The sequence below is a fragment of the Lonchura striata genome, chromosome 3 (genome assembly GCF_050655825.1).
Source record: "Lonchura striata isolate lonStrDom1 chromosome 3, ASM5065582v1, whole genome shotgun sequence".
NCBI lineage: Eukaryota > Metazoa > Chordata > Aves > Passeriformes > Estrildidae > Lonchura > Lonchura striata.
In genome coordinates this window covers 79,876,740-79,897,562 of record NC_140705.1, presented here as the reverse complement: position 1 = coordinate 79,897,562, position 20,823 = coordinate 79,876,740, and positions in this window count along the sequence as shown.

Sequence of the window (20,823 nt, the reverse complement as noted above, 5' to 3'; positions counted from 1 at the left end):
CTGTAATCAAAGGAATAAAAGAGAACCAGTAAGGAGCAAAATAGAGTTGGTTTATATTAAGTGTTATATGTATATGTAATACTTTATGTTATATATATAAATAATATATAAAATATTATTTAATATTTTATATAAGTATTATATTTAATATGTAAGTTTCACATGCTTGTCATATCTATAAAGGTAATCAGGTCTCTCTTTCACCAACCTCAGCACCTAGGAAGTGTCATCATACCCCAGAAAATCTTTTTCAACCTACCTAAAAAATATTTTAGGATGGGAGGGAGGCACTAGGAGTAGGAAATGCAATCATTTATTTTCCAGGAACTTCTCTGAGTTTTATATTAAACTGTGAACTCTTCATTCAACACAAATCATACTTTTAGACAGATTTGCAGATTGAACAGGCCTTTCAAAACTGCATAGATGATTTCCAAAGTGCATGTTTTAACACCTGAATTCTTCAGATCTTGCCAAATGTACTAATTTTAGTATAAATTCAGATAAAATTTGGGGCATGTGTAGTTTACTGTCTGGTATCAGAATGACTGCCAGTTATCTAATTGCAGCTTGAAACGTATCAAGCAGGATGGATAATATTGTCTTCTTAGTTCCTCTGATAAACTTAGTTATCTCACTGAACTCCTTGAAAGTAAAAACGAAAGAGTATTTCTTGTTACTTTTTTGTCTAGACCAAATGTTTCCAAAGTAGTGCAATATGTATTATACTCAGTGATTCACACCCATGTACCTGTGTTTTAGTAATACTCAGGCTCTGTTGAGCTATTTGGGTTTCAAGACCATTGGGCTCTTCTCAACTGATATTATTTGCATTTGTGTGATTGGAAAGGTTTCCTTTGCTGATTCAGGCATTTTGAAACTCAAAAGGTCAAAGAAAATCTTCATGCTGCATCCAATGAACCAATAATTTAGGGACTCAAGGTATTTGGCAATAATATGTTCCAGAAGGAAATACAGATATCTTCCCTCTCTCTCCTTGCTGTAGATTTCAAGTTACTTTTCTGATATGACAGTAAATCTGTAGATAGAAAAAGCACTGAAATACATGACTCCATGAAATGGAATTATTTTATTTTCAGTCACATGCAATACTTTGAAGGTGAACTCTATTTCATTTTCTGATGGTACTCTTTTCTTTCTATTTTTGAAAGTTTTGTGCATGCGAGAAAAAAGGAAAGGGATTTATTCTTTTCAGATGTAGTTAGAAAATTGAAAATATAATGCTATAATGCCAAATTGATCTAACTAAATAGGTATTGTTCTACAATACCTGTTCTTCAATCTCCTGAAAGCAACATGACACTAACAAATTTTGCAAAGAAACCTTGTTGACAGAGCTTAGTTTAAATGCACTATTTAGCACATGTAATTCTGTATTATTCTTTTAGTTACATAGTGGTGTGAAGAACTTGTAAAGAAACAAAATACACGGATTAGAGCCTTGACAAGGAGCCCTAAAAGATCATTCATCTGCTATTTTGTGAAGCCAAGTTATTTGAGCAATAATCATGGAAAGCTTTTAAAATAATTGTATACTGGCTGCCACGGCAGTACTATTGGGAAGCTGGTCCAGAATGACTTTTTTCTGAGAACAAAAAAGCTTTTAATTAATTTCCATCTTAAATACATTCACAGTTAGTTAATGACTTATTTCTTTCTACACTTGTCTCTTTTTATATTTCTTGTATTAAGTAATTATTTTGCAGTTTAACTGGTTAATTACAACTTGTATTTTATTAATTATAAATTGTTATAATTGCATAAAAGATGAATTATAAATGGTTATAATTGCATAAAAGATTTCATTTAAATTTAATGGGAAAGTGTGAGAGATGGTTCAGATATTGCTAAGCTCAATGAAGGACTTTGCCCACTATAGAAAACTCTATAAAGAAGCAACTCTTCATCTGCAACAACTGAACCACCAGCCCCAAAATATGCCTCCTGGATTCCAGGAATTTGGACTGGGAGTTAAGCCACCATGAACTTGAGAAAAAAATAAAGGTAGTAGTATTGTTCAGTTATCTCAGATCTAAGTAAACAGGGCTGGGAGGAGAAGAATGAATCCACAAGGAAAGTGTACTTAACAGCTCTCCTGAAAATCAGCTCTGGCTGGGTCTGACCAGCCATAGCCCACTCCCTTATTCCTGAGGCCTTCTTCCTGAGAGCTCCACATTATCCAGTGTTGCAACAGATCCACAGTTTAGCAAAAGACAGGGTAAAATGCCCCCCAGCAAGGGAGGTGCTTAGCATCCTCATGAGTACCTGAACGTATATTAACCCATGGATCCTATGTTTCATAGGAACCCACCATCAAGAGGAGCAGAGGGAAGAGGGACCAATGGGATGCTGCAGGATCCACAGTGGCGGTGACCACCTCTCTAATTAATCTGTGTCTCTGACACTCTCTCTCCTCTTCCTCCTTCTTTTTTATTTCTTTCTATCTCTACCTCACATGTGCTGTTGAATAGAATCCATACTATTGATTTCAGCGTATGGTTTCATTTGCACCTTAGTTTGGGCAGAGGCATCTCTCTAAATAATCAGATCATAACAGACAGCCTTGCGTCTTCTGTTACTAGGTAACACTGAAAAATATTTAAAACCAAATATTAATGTTTGCACTTGAGTTGTAAGGACTGGATTTCACAAACTGCAATATTTGGTGTAGCAAACCTAACTGCTACCCAGGGAGAAATTCCTTCTTTTATCCATAGGCTATGTATCCATTAATTCCTACTGCATCCTTCAAAACTGGGATTAAATTGCTGGTCAGAAATCAGCGTGCCTTTGTCCAAGGATGTATTCTGCTTGATTGAGTAAATTTATTTTAAGAATTCCAGTGCTTTCCTATTCTGTAACTTCTTGGTTACTTTTTTACTTTTAACATTAATATTGTGGCTAGATAAATGGTAATAAATACAAATGTTTAAGACTTCCAGCCACAGGCCTCAGCATTTCCTAGGTGGTAATAAAGAACTCCTGACATTTCCTAGGGGTATAGAAGAGGCAGTTATTAAAGCCTGCCAAAAAGGAAATACCATAAATCCCATAAGCACAAAATATTATCAATTCTAGCAGAGATTTAATGATTCAGCAGATGAAGAACTTGTGCTTAAAGATTTCTGTGAGCATCTATGTCAACAATCAAGTGATATGGACATTTGCAAAAGTTTTTATCTTACCCTGGAGACATGTCAGCACCTAATTTTACTCCTGTCAAGTCTTAGACATTACTTTTTCTCTGCTTGCCCTGTCTTGCAACCCTGTTAGAATTGGCAACAAATTGTTCAACTTCTGTTTCAGAAAGTTATATCCTCTTTTCACCCAATAATCAAAAGGTCAGAATCTTGCCTATTTTGAGAAACGTTGATTCTCTGCCTTTCCTGGGAGTGTGTAAACTTATGTCCTCCATGCTAGTGCAGCCTAAAGAATGCTTCAGAACTGCATAAAAAATAAGAAGAGGCATGGGAATGCTTCAGGACATACTTTACTTTGAAGCATGAGAGGAGTTGAAAATCTTGAAGAGGAGAAACTATGAGCTTATCTCTGACATCCTAGGAGAACATGTGAAAGGGAGCATGTGGTGAAATGGAGCATGTTGTGGGGGAGAGTGTAAATTTAAAAAAAAAAATTAAAAATACTTGCTAAGACTCCTTGAAGTTCAGGTCCTCAAGCCAGTAGAGTAACACTCTATTCTACATTTAAGTATGCCACTCACAGCACCATTTTTCAACCATGCTTCTCACGACCTCCCCTCCATACATTACCTTACAGACCTCCCAAATCCTGCAGAGATGGGGCCTCTGTTCCTGGCTCCCAACAGCCTTCAGGCAAAGCCAAACTCACTGCTTTAATCAGTCTCTGTCTTTGATCACAATTACAAAATGTTTGAGCCTCTTCTTCCACCAGAAAAGCCAACAGAGAAGTACCACCAACAGGTAAGAAGCTGAACATTCTCCAAAGAGAGCAGCTCTTTGCCCAGTTTGCTGTGACAATTGGCTTGGTGCAAAGGAGAATACCAGGCTGTAACTCCTTTGCAAGAGAAAGGCTCTGAAAAGGACCAGGCCTCACCTTTTTTTGTGTGGCATTTCCAACAGTTTAACTTAGTATATTAGATCCAGGAAAAAAACACTTTTCTTTTTGGTATTAATTTTTGACACGGACCACATAGAAAAATAAAGGACATACTTTGAAAGTTTGATCTCCACTATGCCATACTTGGTCAGTCTGGCCAAGAGCATGGTTCTGCTTAGGCTCCAAAGGAAACCCCAATAAGAAAAAGACATCCTTGTCCTTGCAACATTTTCTTTTTACTTTCCTCCAGGAGATTCCTTAATCTCAGTTGTCCCAAGAACATTGCCCATTATTACCCTGCACTGCTATGGAGCAGTCACAGACAGGAGATGAAACATGGTCACACAGGAAGGGTTTTCCTACTGGAATGACAGGATTCTTCCCCAGCTCTCACACATCACCATGCAGCACCTGCAGGGACTTGGTAGGACTCCCAAGCCTGCAATACCTGATTTGATCATAAACTGCAAAGGGACACCAAAGAGGATATGTCTACATCATCAGATGGTATAGGATCTTCTGTAAAACTGACCTTTTCTGATACAGTGAATGAGCTAATAAGAAACTTCAAACTCTGCAGCAAACATTTACTTATCCACAAACACTTCTAAATCTGAACATGGATTTTTTTTGCCCAAGCCTACCTGAATCCACACTCAAACATGATAAGCATAAAACTCTACAAGTGATCAAAAGACATTTGAATCTACATATAAAACAAAGCAGTTAATCTTTTTCTCAGAATATTTTCCTGAGCATTTGCCCTACTTCCTAGTAAAAAAACCAGAGAATTCTGAATACCAATACCTTATGCATATCTAAAAATAACTGCAAAAGCATTCAGGTATAACCTCTCCATCCTCCAGAGTTATCTTCAGCTTTTTCATGACCAAGCTGTTAAAAAAATTAAATGAGTAGATGATTCATTCTGGTTCCAAGAGCTGGCTTTTTTTTCAATTCACTACATGATTCAAGCTTATTTCTCACAGTGATGTACTTCTTTTGCCAGTGCTGATTACCACTTATTTCAACCCTGGTTCATCTCAATTATATAAAAGTATGGCCTTGCTGAGGCCATTTTTAATGGCCATTAACTTCTCAAGCAGAAGATCATTGCCTTCTGTATGGAGCAGGTGCACAGAATAAGAGAGACCTCACTGCATGGTTTTAAAAGTTTCTTTAAACTTAGGTCTGAATAAATCACTCAAGTGTCCTGTGAAATAAAACAAACTCGTTTTCTTAACAAGGTCTGAACTAAACCACTAATACAGAATTAATCAAACATTCCTGGTTACATTCCTTTAAACCAATCATCCAATGCAAAATCCAAAAAGTTTCTGATCTCCTAGAATCATGTTGACCTTCATGAAAGAAACAAAACCTTACAGAACTTGTTTTAAGTAACTGAATTCTGACTCATGGCAACAATACATGTCTGCTATTAAAATATTATCTCTAATCTGTCATAGAAATAATTATATGGTGATGTAACTCCAATCCCTAGAGAATATTCAGTTTTTTATCTTCAGCAGGTTTGTCTAGGTTTCTCTTAGGCTTTAATTCAAGAGTTCACTGAATGCATATTTCTCAATCTAGCCCTCTTTGCAGGTTCTTCTCACCCAAACAGAGCTTATGCCTGACATTTTTCTCACTACTGCTTGTAATGTTGTAAATAAATAATTTTTAAAAGAATGTACTCATTGAAGAGATAATATATTATTAGATCACTGTGTCAGTAATGATTTCTTGAATATTTTTAGACCATGGCATTTTTTTTTATCTCCTTTAATAGTAGTCCAATGTTTACTAAAGTTTGCAGATCTTACTAGCAGTGAACAAATTATTATTTTATCCTATATAGTTCTGATTCAGTTTTAAATCCTTTTGCTAATTCTGGTTTTCTTTCACTCTGACTTTTTTGGAAGCAGGTGCATGTTTTGTAGTATCTGATGCCTTTTGAACAATTTTCCTTGGCAAAATATTTACAAGGAATTGTGACTCCTCTTCTCACCCTCGTGGAATTTTTCAGTATGAGACATCTGACTTACTACTAATAGCACCAGGACCTAAGGTCAGCTTTGAAAACCACTAATCCAGGTTTGATACACAACATTTTTTAACACTCTCTACGTGCCAGAAGAGGAATTCTGTGCATACTGTCACTAGTCACTAGGCAGCAGGATTGCATATACCATGCAGTTAATACTTTGCTTTGCAGCAGTTTAACACCTAAATTTTAACAGTGCCATCATTGGTAGCTCAGTTATATTCTTTTGCTGCATTGCACTGATTTACAGACAAGAAAACTGACACTTTGAATAGAATATTTGCAGATTTAATTCTAGTTAGTGCAGTTTATAGCACAACTTTTTTACCAACAGGACTGTGATACAGATGTTTATACATCTGAATGGTGCATTAATATTTAAAATTCTATTCTCAAGTGGGCAGATATTGATTAATACACCAACTATTGCCAATAAGAATGGGTGGGTTATTAATTACTTCATCCATCTGCCTATTTAATGGAGAAGTAACATTGTCCAATTAGCTCAAAGCTGGCAACTCCTCAGAAGTTCATTATAAACACTTTAAACAGTGTAATTTGATGATTTAAAATACATTTTATTTATCTTGTGAGCTTTTTCTTTCCTCTTAGATTTCATACCATTCAAGACAAGTTTGTATTTTAAATCAATGTCAGCAATTTTGGTTTATGCTTATTGTTCACAAGAAAGAATGTCCAGAATGTTGCTGTTTTGGAGAGGCATATTTATGAACTATATATATTTAGAAGGTAAATCTTCTTTTGTACCAGCACAATAACCTTATTCCCATAGATAAGTCTTTCTCCCTGAGGTCAGTGAGATTTTTTACTGCATGAGAAGCATAATAGCAAAGTATTAAACACTGAATAGCTTTTCTACCAATGGTTTAGTTGGCTCTTTTGTACTTAGCTTCAGCACATATCTCTCTGTTAAAAAGGCTGGATTTCTTCTAGCACCAAACATTGAAGGACTCGTATCATAATCCATCATTCTGAAAATACAAATGAATAAGGTAAGGTCTGCAAGTCCTTTTGCAAAAGTATGAAGTACTAACCATTTATCACTGATAAGACAGGTAATACTGGGACATTAAAAGCTGAAATGGTTCAGAAACCTTTTAAAATAGCACTTCTCCCTACAGCTGAGATTAACTGAGATTCCTGTCTTCCCCTCAGTACTGTTAATTCTTTGAAGTAGAATCCACAATGTCATAATATAGCTATGTATTGTAGCCCACAAAATTTCTGATTTTGGCCTCTAGATACTATCAAACACTAGAATTAATTTTTTTTTGGTTTTTTTAGGAGAAATATATGCTTCTATGTCCAAAAGAAATTGTATCATGTACACAGCTCATTGAAAATATGACTACAGGGAAAAATATTGCACTAAGTTTCTGAGGGGTCCTCCATAAATATGGCTAGGAAATAAGATTACTTTTGAAGCAAAGTTCTTTGTGATTTTCTTAGTTCTATGTCAGCATCAGACCTGGTCACAACATCATTTTTCATATGAAATGATAAATAGCCAGATACTAAGATAATAATGCAAAGCAATAATTACCATGAGTGCTTCAGATAAAAGCAGCTAAAATGTTTCAAGCTGTACTCCTGTTCACTAAAATATATTTTTTCAAGAGCACTGATGCTCATAGGCAAGTAAAACACACTTATAAGATTTCTATAATCTCCATAGTGGAAAGACACTGGAGATTCCACTTCACATATCAAAAGAATGCATGTGGCTAATCCCTGTACAGAGCAACTCACTGTCAGGAGAAAACACCCGAACACTACACTGCAATTTACAACCTGTGGAAACAAACCATAACAAAAATTTCTCAATTCTGACTTTTTCTCAATATTTGGCTCTAAGTTTTGGAGCAGCATACTTCTTTCTTGGGTATAACCACATATGCTGCTCTAGCATATTCATTTTAATTTTTCCAGTGGGACTAAACTGTACAGTAAGACGAGATGTGACTTCATCTTGCATATTTTGAGTTTTTTCCATGTTTTGATTTTTTTAACAAGAAAAGAACAAAATTTAGCAAAACATTCTCACATATCTTACAACTAAATTTCAGAATAGGCTGAGGAGAACTAAAGGAACAATTCAAGAGCTATTCAAACAATAGGTATCTTCTCTTTGTCAGCAACTGGAATGAAAAATAATTAATTACTTGAAGTGTGGCACAATAGATGCAACAGTAGATTTTGCTAAAGAAAACCAATTCCTTTTTAATTTAGAAAATAATAATAAAAAATGAGATCACTAACTCCCTATGGATAAATAAATCCATTCCATCTATCATAAAGGTAGTACAGGCTACATATTGGAAAGCTCCCAGCAAATACAGCTGCTGCTTCTCCTGGTTGAAAGACCTGAGGTGCTCTCCAAAGTACACATCTTCTCTGCACCTGAAGCCCCAGGTTCAGTAGCTGAGTAGCCCAGATCATTCAGAATTTTTATTAAGATTGCCAACAACACCTGGAGCAGAATCTGTAGATGGAATAGCCTTGCAAAATTTGCAACACGGACACATCGTGATCTTATTTCATTCTGCAATAAGCAAAAAGGTTTTCAAAAGTATCCTTATCTAAGTCTTAAACCAGAAATTGAACCCTGATAGAAAATTGAGTGTGCTGGAGATACTGTTAAGAAAAGGGGGCACATATTTGAAATGGTATCCAGGGGCTCACTGTTAGAAGCTGGTCTGCTTGCATACATCAGATGGGGACAGTGCATATCAGAGCTCAGCAGAACCACAAGGTAATAGCAAGGAGTGTGACACCTGTGACATGAATGACAGTGAGCATCCACTTAAACAGGTGGAAAGACAAGAAAGAACCAGCAGTAAAAATTTGTTTGAAAGACACTAACAAGTGCTGGCAAGAGACACTCCACTAAGAAACCTGTATGGAATATTGTCATGTTGCTACAGAAGCAATGATGATATAACAGCCTGAGTACAAATTAAAAGAATGGTGTAAAGTGGAGAAACATTGTGGTTGCACTTAGAGCATTACCCAGGTCTTGGAGACCCATTACTTCCTTCATGGATATCATGCTACAAATGTGATATAAATGGCTGAATTTGAACATTGTTTAGAGAATAGAAGGAAAAAGCAAGAATCAAAGAAAGAAAAGTTTGTTCACTACACACTACACCAATGTATTGCATTTGTTATGTGAGAGACATCTGTATTTTGCATTCACAACTAACATTTTTAACAAAGCAAAGGCAATATCATTCTCAACCAGCCATGGGCTGCTCACACTCATACTAATGGTCATGCTGCTCCTTCCCTTGCTGTGTTTGTCATCTGTCACCCTCTATGAGAGAGCAGGTGAAATAAAATTAAAAGGATTCAGTTCCTTCAAAGCAATGAGATTCAGGAGCTGCCAGGGCCTGAACACCCAGGTGGTGGAGCGGAAATACACTGAAAGATAGAAAACAGAACAGAATAGTTCTGAAAAATTGGAGAGAAAAACAAGATACAGCAAGAAAAACAAAAGCAAAATGACTGTGCAAGATACAGTGTAAAGTATCTGAGTTTTCAAATGCCAATGCCAAGTGTTGAATTTCTATTTTTCACCCACAAGAAATTGCCTGATTTTATGAATTCCTTTACTGTAGGCAAGAAGTTTATAATATAATAAGAAATAAGGCTCATATCTATCCTGCACAGAAGTCTTAGCCCTGTAGGGCTCAAATAGGAAAACAGGTCTCTATTCTCTAAAACGTGCATGCAGCTCTTATTCATAAGTGTGGATTTTCACAGTATGTTCATTTCACTAAAAATGCATACTTTCACAAACTGGTTAGGTAAAAAAGAAAACTGAAAAAGTCCTCTTATTTATATCACTAATTTATTAGTTAAACCAAATTAAATTTTAATTTTTCTGGTTAAGGGGCTAGGAGCCAGGATGAAGACATCTACCAATGACCACAGAAGCTGCAAAACTTGTAGCCAAATATTTAGAATCAGGGGAAGAGAAAGGGGAAAATTTTGGTACAAAACACTACTCATTTGTAAATTTTCAAACCATTTTTACTAAAAATCAAATGTTTAAAAAAAGCTGAACTGCAATTTTAAAAATACGAAAATTTCTCTCCCATCCCCTGGTTAATGTAGATGCAATCTCAAACTGTGATCTGAATGTGATGCACTGAATGTGATGCACCAGAAATTATCTGTGAAATTCTCGTGTAATGCTCATCAACAAGAACACAATGAATTTACACCAGCAGGTCTAAGAATAGAATCTGTCTATAGCAGAGCATGTGCAAGAAGGTTCTCAGCCAGACACAAGCAGTAGGACAGATTATGGGAATGATTATGACTTGTTTTATCTCTAATACATAAACACTGCCAATGCAGTATCTAAGCCACAACTCTGTGGTCTATTACAATGGATTCTAAAATAATCAGGCTGTGGTCACTCATGTTGTGTTATGAGCTTCAGCAAGACCCCCTTGCTTTCTAAACTTCTCTGGTAAGTCTAGGTGCCACTAAGTCCATTTAGCCTTGAATTTAGTCGACAGTCTGTGTCAAAATAATATAGGCAATTTCAGCTAGAAATATATGTTTGCAGTCTTTGGCCTTGCTGAACTTACAATCACAAAGCAACAAAATGCCCGTGTAACCCCTTTTGGATTTTATCTTCCCATTTTACTAGATCTTAGTGCTTTTTGCCCACCCATGCAAAAGTGCCCAGGGTTGTTCCTCCCAAGGTGCAGGATCCTGCATTTGCCTTTGGGGAATTTAAGGTAGTTCTTCTCTAAGTAGACCTTCTCTTTGTGCAACTTTTTTCACAGGCACCACAGTCATGGTACAGCTGGGAAGGTTGTACAAATTTTCAAACATTCTGTATTTTTCAAACTATGGGACACCATACAGATTCCAGGCAACTGAAGCCTCACTATGATGCTTCTGGCTCTTTTTATTAATCATAATCAATGATATGCACATTGCAGAGATTTATAGTTCTGTAATTTCCATCATTCAAAAAATAGCTGCTAATCCAAAATCGTCATTAAATGAAGAATTTTTGCTGGATATTCACTAGATATGCAGTAGACTGGATGTTGTTGGCTGCAAAAAGTTGGGAGGACTAGACAGACTAGAAGACAATAAACAATTACAAGATAATAATGAAATTAGATAAAAATAAATGAAAACACACTGGCTCTGGATAGCCAAATTCAGTCAAACACAGAATTTGTACATATGAACACATAAAACAGAAGGCTCTCCTGTCTCTCCATAAGACTGGAAAGAGTTTTAGGGATTTGAGTAAATGAGCTCCCACTGTGATGAAACCAGTCTACAGTCTTTGCTGTATAAACAGGGTAGGAAAAAAGAGAAATAGTATATTTTTACCTTTGTCCATGTATTTTGTAGGCTGGTTGTAAAGCTGGGTAAAATTTTGTTTTCCATACTTTTCAAATAATGTCAACAAAATGAAGTAAGGTACAGAAAAGTATCCACCCATACACTTCAGGACAATAGAAAATATTTTACAAAGACAGCTTCAAAAAATTCATAATTGTTTAGTTTATCAAAACTGCTAGAAATGCTTTGACCATTATATAAAATCCTCACTGGGAAAAAAGACAGACTAATAGAAGCCTTTATAAACTACAAAGACAAAAGTCAGATGAAGAGACATATTCTTGATCACAATGAAGATACCTCTGTGGAGACTGGTGATGGAATTATCTAAAGACCAAGACCATCATCCATTCTCAGGATAATAAGCTTTGGCAGAGCATTAACAGTAGTACTTATCAACCATCAGAATTCAGTGTGGATTGAAGGAGTGAAGGTGAAATTCAGTGAGGACCTCAGGGATCATACCAGATGACTTTCTGGTGAGCAGTCACTTACAGCAGGTCCAGTGACCTCAAGACCTTTAAAGGCTCAGCAGGATTGGGGAGGTAGTTATGAATTGTTTTGCTGTAGACTCTGATCATATCGGGGGAGAAAAATGGATACATCAGGAGAATCTCATTGGAACAGTTACTTCAGATTTCCTAAGTGAACTTTCACCGGTTTGCGACTTTAATCTGAGGCAAAACCATGAACAATCTGATTTCCTGAAAGAGTGCTAGTTTTAATCTCCCTTAGCTATGCATTTCAAACCAGTTCTGTAGGACCAGCCTGGGAAGAAAATAAATGGTATGATTATACAAGATTGCAGTGTCTCAGGTAACAAACGCATGACAGCTACTTAACCAATATCTGGGAAGCCAACCAGCAAGGGTGGCATTAATGATTTTGCAGAAAGTTAACTAAGTACATCTATCACTTTGTCATGTAGGATAAAAGAAAGCATCAGTCAAAGAAAGAGGGAAGCAGTCTTCCTTTTTTAGGTTCTGCTGAAATCTGCTCCAAGAATCAATACAGCTGGAGCTGTGAGCAGTAATCAGGCTGATTAAATGTAACAGAGATAGAAAAGAAAGGAGCAAGGCCAGAAGATGATCTGGAAGTAAACAGAAGAAGCATATTATATGGCTCAGCAAAACACCAGGGGTTTAGTAAAGGGGTCTCCAATGGCCATACCCTAAACATTGTCTCCAGAGGCTTAGCCATTCCAGTTATCTTCAAACCAGTGTTTCACCTTGCCAGTGACAACCTTTGAAAATGCTCCTGTTCACACAGAGATTGCACTCTGAGTCAGATATTTCCGATACTTCCCTAAGAAAGACCATGCTGAAATTATTCCTCCTTGGGACAGATTCACAGCTGGAGTAACTATAAGCACCTTCAACTGTAATCTCAGTTTACAAGAGCTGGGGTTTCAGCCAGGTGATTCTCACAGCTCCTAACTGCATCAAGCAAGTCTGTGCAATTCCTCTCTTCTCCTTCCTCCCTTGAAGAAGAGGCATTGTATACATCTTTCCATCCCTTTTCCACTTGCTAAGCCTAACACAGCTCCCACACTGGAGGTTTCTACTGCCTGGAACAATTATTTTGATCCTTTTCATTTTTAAGATAACCTGTTCTTTGCTAAAGCCTATCTTTCAAATATGGTCTGCAGAGCACATTTAGTCAAACTGCAGCAGGAGCTGCTTGAAATATTTCTGTTTGGAACTGTGTTTTAAAAGGATTTGCTGCTTTTCTGAAGTTATTTTTCTGAATTTTGACAAATATGTTTCTACAGATTTTAGATACTTTTTTTTTTCTTAATGGAAAGAAGGAAAAGTAGAAGAGAGAAGAAAAAGTACAGAATAATAATAAGAAAAAGGGCAATACTAAAAATCCATCATATGGCATCTAGAAGACTCTAAGTTAAAGGTAAGTTTTCCCAGTAATACTTGACAAATAAATCTATCCAGTAAAAAAATCCTACAAAATTTTAAATCATAGGAAAATATCTAATTTTAAAAAAATCACTATTCTAATCCATATTTATTTTAATTGCATTAGTAGGATAAGCACTGAAATCTGTTTCAAAAGAACAGTCTATAAAGATCATCTACACTTAGTTTTTAATTATTGTGGAACAATCTACCATTTTGTTTATCCAGATGTGAAAATAGAAGAAAGAAATATATCTCCACTATGCCTTCCTAGAGCTCTAGCAATCTTTTTTTGTTATTGGTATTGGTATTTTTTAGAGTACCACATACCTTTTTAACTTGACAAACTCATTACTTTATAATGAATTAATTACTAGGAAAAGAGCTTGTCAGTTTGAGTGGCAGACAGAATTAGGCTGCTCTTGTACCAGAGGGCAGACATAGCACCTGACTGCAGCCTGATTAAATTAATAGGCTGCCAGTTCCACCATTTAAAACTCTTGGGGTGAGCACTGCTGCCACCACTGCCTGAATGAATGTACTGTGCTCCCTATCAAGTGATTAATAGGTACTCTGGTTTTTTGTCATTCACCATCAGGAAAATCAGTTCCAGAGGTGCGGTGGTGTGTTTTTCTTTCATTTAATATTTGTTTAATATCTGTTTCCCCCCTGCCTCATCTCCAAGTGGTCAATCTTCCCTTTCCCTGCCCCTTTCCCTGGAACCTTCCCTGTCATGTTAGTTCTGCCCTAAACTCCTCCCCTGCTATTCCCTTAGTGGTTACTGTTCCTACACCCCTCCTCCTGAGTTCTGTATAAAACCTCTGCTCCCGCCCCCGAGGGGGTCTTGGGGCTCACTAAATAAAACCATCCCGTTCACCCCCCAAGTCCTGTGTCGCCTTCATCTGTCCCCGCGCGCCACGAACTGAACTGCAGAGCTTGCAGGGGAGAGCGGCCGCCCGTTCTCTTCCCTCACCGCCCAGCACGGCCCGGCTCGGAGTGCCGCGGCGAGAGGAGTGCATGCCGCGCCACAACACAGAGGGTCATACGGGAGTTCACAGAGTGCAGAAGGGAACTAGTTTTATTAATGGCCACTACCATTAATAACTTTGATATGGAAATAAACAGGTAAGAGAAAAAATAGCTTCATGGTGTCCCTGCATCAGGAAGTTTTGCACCAGTCATTCAACCACTAGAAACTTGATTAAAGTACTGAAATTTAAGAAATGCTGCAAGAATTAGCACATTCTTTGAGCTGTTCAGAGTCTATGCACTACTTAAGTTGATAGTCCTGAGTGTAAAGCCTGCACAGGATATTCCAACCAGCCAGCTACAAGCTCACGTTCCTCTCCAGTTAAGCATTTGAGCACAGGACCCTTAAGTGAGTCCAGTGGGATTATTTACTTGCTTATAGTTAAATTGCACTTGGACATTGTGCTGTGTGGAGTGTTAAATTACTTCAAGACAGTGATCTAATCCTTGCTGCTCAGGGCACTCTGAAAAGGAAAGAAATAAAGGTGTTTCACACTGCTCAGTCAGAAAGTGCTGACTTTCTGCTCCCACAGGAGGAGAGAGCAAGGGGCAATGACTGTCTCACATTAGTCTGGCAGGTTATCCTGTACCCCAAGGGGCAATGGAAAGCTTCAGTGCTTATTCCAGTGCTGTGTAGCTTTCCTATTGCTGCACTCTCAGTACAGGGAAACGTGGGCTGCTCTGCCATAGCAGCATTAAATGGGCCTTGAGGAAATCTTTCCACAGGACTTTTATTAAGCTTTCAGCTGCTGTTGTGTTTTTCCCAACCATATGGCATGTAAGACACCACAAAGATGATTTTTAGAGCTGCTAAAACAAGCAGGCTGAATTATTTTCTCGAAAAAATCCAGGAATCCAAAATCTATTGTCTTAAAACTCGGGTAGTTTAACAGGATCTCCCACCATATTTTGATAATGTCAGTAATAATACAATAGAATCACAAAATCATTTAAGTTGGAAAAGACCTCCAAGATCCTCGAGTCCAACCTTTAACCACTTTGTCAACCAAACATTAAATGCCACTTAAAGGACATTTGAAGAGTTATTTCTGCAAAATTCAAATGCCCGTTACTTACATTCTTCTTTGGTCCTGACTAAAAATGGAAAAAAAGGCAAAGGGTTGATTAAGAGACAATTGAATGAGGAAATTACTTACTGTGATACTGTTGTAATCTAATTTACTTTTTACCTTCCCACACACAGGAAGCAATTGCTTCAACAATTCACTAGATTCCTTCACTCTGTATAGATTCATGCTTACCTATATCACAGAAATTGTGTGAAGGAAAATTATTAAGAACTGAGAAGTGCTGATGTACTAAATTGGGAGAAGATTTATAACTGGATTGACTAAAGGATGAAAGTATTAGCTTACACTGAAGAAAACCAGAATGGTTTTTATAGCTAGAAATGTCATGTCCTCAGCAGCATCCCAAAGGCTCCAGCCTGTGTTCACCAGACCTGCACCTCTCAGATGTCCTCCCTCCTCTTTCATCTCAAAATTAACATTGTGTGAATGTTCCCCCAGATACCAATAAAACAAAAGCCATACCACTGGCTGTGAAATTTCTGTTATTTTTGATTACCTACAATACTAGCACTTCTTTCCTTTGATGGGAAGAGGTAACACAGAAAAGCTAAAATCCTATGTAAATTTAGCTTCTATTAAGCATGCAACTTCAGAAGTTCATACCTTCTGTCCTTGGAGAAATCATCCCTTTCCTGGGAGTGTGTAGGGACAAAAAAGTGCAACCCTCTCCTCTGTTCTGGTGTGTAAGAGCCCAAATATAAAAGATAATCAACCCAGTGATATTTCTCTACCAAATTAAGGAAACAAAAGGGAAGAAAAAGGTGACACACTAGCACACCCCACCAGACTTGCACAGTTGAGCAGAAAACCTGTGGACATTTAGATGTCCTGTCATATTTTTATACTGAAGAAAAATCTGATTTAAACAAATCTTCCTTCTTTTCTTCACAGATCTCCAGATATTTCAACAGAAAAAAAAAAAAAAAAAAAAATTCATCAGTGTGTCTTTCATCTTTGCCTTTAAAAATTATATATTTCTTGTTCATATTATGCATTAAATAATTTGAGACTTAATACATGCATCTGAAGACACTGGGAGCATTTACACATGAAGGATGACAGCAGCCAGGATCAACTTTGAAAAAGCTTTAAGTAGGAGACATGGAGGGCCTAATGCTTTTATTGACTTTTCTCTTCATTACCCTCTGTTGCTGCACGCCTGCCCAGTGGGAGGGTCAGTCACCAGTCTTGTTCTTCCTTGTGTCATTCAGCTGCTCCTAGCCAGAACTAGAACTGGGTCACACGTTGCTTTGACACCGCTTTGCAGCCTCTCCTCTCAAGCCCCATGCAAAAGCCAAGAGGAGAAAATTTACCAGAGCTGAAGCCAGAAAGTCTGCTCTGAATTGGCTATGGGCATTGTACCTGTCTTGAGGGCTTAGTATTTGTGAAATGTTTGAGTCCTCTGGAGGGTGGGTGCAGGCTAAGTCACAAAGAGTATTTTTGGGGCTGCAGAATACACCCTGCGATTTCTCATGTAATCCCAAAGGGAAAATATACTGATCCAATGCCCTAAGTACAGTCTTGTAACAGCACACTGAGCACTGTAGTAACTGAACCTTTACCCTTTCTTACAAAACCCTCAAAACATTAAAAGAATATTTAGTTAATTAGGTACATTTCTTACAGGTTAGTGGATGCTTCTTTCCATTCCCATCCCACAGGATGGAAAGATGTAAAGATCTATTTTCTGCAACCCCACAAAAAGCCTATGGACCTAATACAATTTCAATTCTTCTCTGTTATTTCTACAGTTCTAGGGCAATAACTTCTATAAACTCATTATATTAATTTCACAGGGATTATGCCTTATATGACATTTGTGCCACTGTCTTACCAAGCAGAAGAGACCATTAAAAATACATATCCTTCATGGCACAAATATCATAAGGAAAACATCTCTGCCTACTGCATACTTATCACAAAATCAACTGCCATTCACAATATACATTTTGCACCAAAGTGTCAATATCACTGCAGAAAAATAGTTTTCATAGGCCAAGAAAATTCAGCCTTTCAACACCAAAGCAAAAAATCTTAATATTAGTGTATCTCATCCAGCCTTCTACCAGAAACAAGGTTCTGAACCAGGTACCCTGCCTAGACTTTTAATTGCCATGCAGTCATGGGGAAGGGGCAGGGGAGGGGAGGGAGAGGGCGTGGTGTTAAAAACTTCTTTTGTAAATATTTTTATGAATGATACAAGCTAAAAATTTTAAAAGCACTTATGACCTGAAAGACCAGTTCTCACTATAAGAATGAATCATGCAAATGTCTATCACTGAGTTAACAGAAGAATTTTAAAGGCATTTAAGTATGGTAACCTTTTGAAAAGGAGTTACATGGTTATAAATTTCTTCCAGATCCTTCCAAAAACAAAGGCAAATGATTCATTTTATAGCCCTATTCTCATCTCTTCATGCGTGAAGGCATCATTGGCGAAATAAAGTTGTCAAAACCAGTGCATCAACCATGGTAAATAAAGCTTTGCAGGACTGGTTCTGTGCCATACTGCATAATTGCACAGTGTTAACATCCACTGTGTGTGCAGGTAAAGTCCTGGAGGTAGAGTACTAGATTTCTTGTAAACTTCCTCCCTTTATTATTTAAAGAAAACTGATATTGAAATTCTTTTTTTTTGTCAAAAATTCTAATTCTGACAATAAAAAATTTTATTATTATAGCCCCAGGCTGATATCTTTAGGACCAAGACCTGAAATTATAAACTTCTTAGCTTGTACCACTCCTCACTGACTCACTTAGTTAAAGATTGGAGGTATAAAGCTTGCCATAGAAAATAATTTCTAAATCTTTCAACTATCTCATTATAATAGATTGAAAGAAAATGCTTTTTTTAAACTTTAAAAAGAAAAGAGGAGGATAAAATTTAGGGGAAAAAAAACAAAGAAATAAACCCTCTTCTTCCCACAAAAATTATTAATAACATATCCTAAATACCTTGGATATAATCATCATCATATATCAAAGAGTTTCAGCTGCACAACTTTTGAAAGGGAAAATTGCCATAGAAATTACATCAGTAGTCAGATGGAGAAAATTAATCTTATATTTTAGAATGTCATTTTAGTATTGGCTGTTCTCTGTTAAAAGATGTGAACTTAACTAATTCTTGGGATTCTTTACTGGATTTCTTTATATAAATATTAGTATATGGATTTACCCATGAGCATATATGCATCATAGTGCACTTAAATATACACAACATTCAGATTTCTTCTTCTTAAAAATTTCCATTTACTAATTGGGCCCAAGAATATAATGAGAGTTTAATCTCCAACATACCATTTTCCCTAACATATTTCTGCTAGTCTTTAAAACTGTATCTTATAGCAGTTGGCAACAGTACTGCAATGTCCATATCTAAAGCCAGATGTTGCATCAGCAGTACATTGATAAAGTTAATGAAGCTTCAAATGTTTAAGTAGATGTTTCAATGATGTTTCAATAGTTGGTTCTTAATATTGAAACGAAAACTGAATCCACTGTGATTATAAGTTCTAAAAAAATATGTGTATCTAAAATAGTAGTAGAAGCTATTTAGCATTTATTAACTGCAGAAAAATTCAGTGTGCTGTTTACAGATGGCCTAATTCAAATAATTTTCCATGCAAGACTTCTTTTAAAATTAAATTCTTAATCTTAGAAAGGCTTGGGGTGTTGATAAGTTGCAACAGAGAACAAGACAGATTTGAACTTCCAGGATCTTTGTGAAAATCAATATCATTCAAAGCACACTTGTTTGCCAGCTATTATGGCACCTATGACAAATTTTCTTCAGTTTAAAGGAAAGAGGTCTCTTGCTATGCTCAGCATTACAAACTCATTTTTCTTGAATCAAGACTCCTGACACTATGGAAAGAAGAAAAAAGTTCTATGATGGTGGAAAATTGTACAATGTACACCAAGGTAGAAGAAAGAGGCCAAAATTACCCATCTACTCCATTGTTCAAGAGTGCTGACAGAAGAGTGTCTGTTGGCACCTCAGCATCCAGATTTGCACCTTCCCAAGAGAGATGTCTGGCAGGGATTTCTTGTGTTCTCTTTTATCATCTCTAACTGAAAGAACAGGTGGAATGAGGGAGTGCTCATGTTGCTGAGGAAGAAGAGAAACAAATCACTCCATCGGCACACAAAAAAAGTAAATATGAGGGTACTGATGCAGAAATTGGAGCCCTCTGCTTATTCATTCCCATACATAATCTAACAAGCATTTCTACAGCAGATCTACAGGATCTTGCGCTCCTGTATCAGCTATGCCACTAAACCTCATCTTCTCTTTTATGGGATCAGGCAGAGGCTGATATTCCTTTGCAAGACTCTGCTTTCTCTTCCACTGAGTAACTGAACAAAATACTCTCCAGAGGAGGGGCACAACTGTGCCTCTGCACTTCCACTGTGCAATGAAGTTCATGATGCTGACACACTTTCCAAAGACCTTTGAGCTCTGCCTGCAAAAGGGTATTGTAAATCTGAAGGACAAAGAGGAAAAGCCTTCCAAGCTGTCTATGTCATTTCTATCAGTAATGCCAAATAGGACAGCCTATAAAAAAGGTAAGAAACAGCAAGACCATTGCCCCTTTGTGCCTCCCATGTTGCAGCAGAAATAATGACTTTGCTGCGTGTTGGCAGAACCACAAACTGTATTAAAACAGTTTTCAGACTTTTTTTTTCCAGTTTGACAAACAGGCAGTAAATATAAATTACCATTGGTTAGACTCAGAAATAATACCTGTGGGCATATGGAAGAAATTACTCTAACAACTGGTAGGCAGTATCAGTCAGTTCTGAATTGTCACCACTTTTCATTATTTGGCAAGATAAGAATCACAGCATATACTAGTAACCAGTTCAAGTTGAGGTAGGTGGGTAGGTAGGTAGGTAGGTAGAACAGCAGACTCTTATCTGTGATTTTCTGCTTCTTGCAAGGTAAAAATAATCTTCAACTATAACCTTAGAAAACTTCATATTCAAGAGCTAAGCTGTCTGTATAACATACACTTTAAAAGACATCAGGTATAGCCTGTAATTAGGGAACAATGGACAAGTAAAATCTGAATGTAATTCCCTGTAAAAAGTTGAGGGTTGCCAAGTGGTGGCTCAAAAACTTTGGAGAAACTCTCTGAGAATATTTGGACAAATGCAAGCTATTCAGTTCACTGATGTTCATGACCAGTGTTTGGAGCTTGTGAACATGCGCGGTGAAGTTTTAACTCACAGTAACATTTGGGAG